Raw genomic sequence first — 3,810 nt, 5'->3', positions numbered from 1 at the left:
GATTTAAAATTTATAATGTTTGTTTGAACAAACACAAGTCTTAAGATAAAAAGAATTTTTGTAATATTTTCTTTCAATCGTAATTAGACTGTCAAAGAAATGTAGCTGTTTTGTTTTTGTGTGTGCTTCAAGATAAGTGTGACGTTGGTTGTTGAAGAAGCATCAAAGTGGTATAACTTTTCGATCCAAAATGCCATATGACAAAGACGTCAGCTATGAACAGACCCCACATATTAATTGATAGAGATTCTAGTTTGTTTAAACCAGGATAGCAAGGCTTTCCTTCCAAAATAGTGCATAAAGAGAACAATAAAGGCTACAGCAACTCTATATCCTATAGCCACTGTATACTATTGTTGATAGGTGTTTGGGGTTAAAACTAAAATAATTAATTTACACGATAAAATTGAATATCACTTCTATGGTAGTTAAGCATAAACCGTGAAGTGTTAAGCTATACAATATTTTTCGAACCCAAATATGTGGTAGTCTATTATGTATTTCCAATAATACTTTATTCAACCATATTATTCGAACACTTAATCTACCCTTTTTTAAAGTACACCTGTGTTCTGACTACTGTTATGTTTCTTGTATCCCAGTCGGCCTGATGAGCTCTGGATTAAACGAAGCGCGTCGTTGGCATGGATATGGCAGGCATAGTGTGTTTGAAATACTATTATGCACCGTTCTTCTTTTTGAAAATACCTAAGGAACTGAATAAAAAATCAAGTGTTTAAAATTATAATAGGCCTAATTTTAATACAGTATAACTATTGTATTTTTATGAAGCTTAACTACGGAACTAGTTGTTAATTCAGCTTTGCTTGAAATACAATGATCGTTTTTTCCTAAAGCAGCCGAAATGTCGAGAAAACTAAAATAAGTTTTATTTTCTGAAGTATGGTCATGTATAATTAAGTTTCAAAGGTTATAGTTAAAAAATTCACTGCAAGTACAACATTATAATTGTATTTTTATTAACGCAGTCAACCTGTGTAAACGTTCAGGTTAATTCTTCGCTGATGTATCAGTTTAAACTTGGCCTTGTGTTATCTTGGATAAAACCACGTCTTCCTGTAATTAATTCCACAACAGTCACGATTCTGATTAGATTTACTTTCATTCTCAGTCTAATTTAATTCGGTAACTTAACAACGGATTCGCTTTCTCTCAAATCATCTAGTCACAACTACTAATCTCCTCTTTTAATTCTTATTTAATCTGACTTTTTTAATTCCACATTTCCTCTTTTAATTCTTATTTAATCTGACTTTTTTAATTCCACATTTCCTCTTTTAATTCTTATTTAATCTGACTTTTTTAATTCCACATCTCCTCTTTTAATTCTTATTTAATCTGACTTTTTTAATTCCACATCTCCTCTTTTAATTCTTATTTAATCTGACTTTTTTTAATTCCACATAGCCTTCTTTATGGTAATTTATCAACTTTTCTAAAACTATAAGAACATTCTAGACCTATGTATTTGTCAGTGCTCATTTCTTGCAAACATCGCATGCTCCATTACCTTATCAGGAAATAATTAAGTCATCTCACTGGTGTTCGCCAACTGAATGGTGTATTATCATCGCTATGTTTGAACTTTCAGATCATAAGTAGAGTTATTGTACTATTTATGATATTGGTGAGTAAACCAGACTTTATATCTTGGAGTTCGGAAGCTCACCAGCAGGATTATTAATATAGATTCCACAACTACCTTCTATTATCTTCATACATGTTAAACTGATTTAGAATTGCTACTCACTCTGAAAAAGATGTGCTAGTTTTCTTTAATCCCAATATGTTGCACGCTTAGATAAAAAGCGCTAACTGAAAATTCAGTCTTTCAAATCTCAAAGCAGACTCTTTACATTTTACTCGGTGTTTTATTTTCTTGGTTTAGCACTATATATAACTTTAAACATTTTGTAAAATAACGCTTAACAACTGTCATATACTTATTTTCATCAGTTCATTGTAGCAGTAGACCAAAGACAACAACGGCTACTCTTTAATTAAAACGTGTTCCAGTTGTATACGTCATAATGATCTTTATTGCTCTCTCAAAGGAAGCGTGACATGGCCTGGTGATTAGGGCTGTCGACTTTCAATTTGCGGGTCGTGGGATCGAAGTCCATCGCCGAACACGCTTGCTCTTTCAGTCGGGTGGCCATAATAATGTGACGATCAATTTCAATATTTGTTGGTGAAGAGTAGCCAAAGAGCTGGCGATGGGTGGGGTTGATTGTCTTCTCTCTCGTCTTTCATTTCAAAATATAGCCCTCGAATAGCTTTGCGCGAAATTCAACAAACAAGCTCTCTCTATAAGATTCTTCCTTTATCAACGTAAATTGCAGATTTGATGCTACCTTTTCAGATCGACAAAACCTATTTGAGAAGAATGTCTCGCTTGTCTTAATATTTTCAGGGCTGGCATGATCTGGTGATTAGGGCGCTCGACTCGCAATCTGCGGGTTCGAGTCCCCGTCACACCGAACATGCTTGCACGTTCAGCCATGGGGGCGTTATAATGTGACGGCTAATCCCACCATTCAGTGGTAAAAAAAAGTAGCCCAACAGTTGGCGATGGGTGATGTTGACTAGCTGTCTTCCCTCTAGTCTATCACTGCTAAATTAGGGACGGCAGATAGATCTCGTATAGTTTTGCGCGATATTCTAAACAAACAAACTTAAGTATTCTCAATACTCCAGCTTTCAACTTAAAGAACATTGTGGAAATGAAAATGAGTTTTAGAACAGAGTAATCTAAAGAAACTTAAACTGCAACCATTTTTATAGCTTTTAACTTAACATTTGCCATTTATGGTACAGAATCTTGTACCAAAAACTCACTGAGACAAGTACATCTTATTCTGTGAAGTGTAATGGGCTACAGCTTGACAAGATGATCTCCCTCCATCATTTTTCATGGCAGATCTGATACTAGCAGTTTTAGCTTTTGCATCCTAAGATTGTTCTCTGGACCACTTTACCTTGTTTTACTCTAGCCTTACTCCACGATAGCCCTCATAAAGTTAACTGCACCTGCAATCCCCTTCTTTTCATGACTTTCTTGACATTGCATCTGCATTTTCGTGGTTCACTCCAAGATGATGCATTATAATAAGGTTATATTCGTGGGCATTTAGCAGCTATCTTATTACTTGGCCAATTGGGTTTTGAGATTTCATTAGCCATTGCAATACCCCTTGATCACATTTTGTCGATAGCGTTCATAGCTCAGTCAATGTTTAAAAGATTTTTACCTGTAGGCTGTAGTGCAATATATTATTTTTAGAAAATTCGTGGAATTGCTCAGTTAGGTAATTATCTTTTCTTTCCATCGTGTAGTTATCAAACATAACTACCATTACAGTCATTGGCATCTGTATATTGGATTAACTCCTACTACAGAGTCATCTGCATCATTGTTTTGGATTAACTCCTATCATAGAATAATCGGCATCTGTGTGGTGGATTAACTTCTACTGCAGAATCATTGGCATCTGCGCGTTGGATTAATGGATCTTCAGAAGTTGGATGAGCAACACTCGAGTTCAAGTGAATTTTCTTCAAGGATAGTGAACTTTCTGTCCACAATATTATGCCCAATAGAATCTAATTGCTTTCTTCAAATTATGTGGAGGAAGAGCCATGACTTAAAATAGCTTAAAGCAATGCTAGACGTCTGTGTTATTTTCTGTTAAGTTCTGTACTGTTTTACGTTTTGATGAATATGTGAAGTTTCCTTTTTTCTCTATTGAAGATATCGCCCCCCCCCCCCCACCTATAAAACCAAAAACA

The 3,810-nt window shown here is 35.0% G+C and overlaps 1 protein-coding gene across 1 annotated transcript in view; it reads left to right on the top strand.

Annotated features, from left to right (window-relative positions):
• The window catches only part of LOC106467402 (neuron navigator 3-like), a gene marked incomplete at its 5' end in the record, with an annotated part of 120,729 nt that overhangs the window by 81,534 nt on the left and 35,385 nt on the right, over nucleotides 1-3,810 (top strand). The gene's annotated exons all lie outside the window — the stretch shown is intronic.

The sequence above is a fragment of the Limulus polyphemus genome, unplaced genomic scaffold (genome assembly GCF_000517525.1).
Source record: "Limulus polyphemus unplaced genomic scaffold, Limulus_polyphemus-2.1.2 Scaffold2600, whole genome shotgun sequence".
NCBI lineage: Eukaryota > Metazoa > Arthropoda > Merostomata > Xiphosura > Limulidae > Limulus > Limulus polyphemus.
Note: the sequence above shows the minus strand (reverse complement) of the source record. Positions and strands in the feature narration are given on the sequence as shown.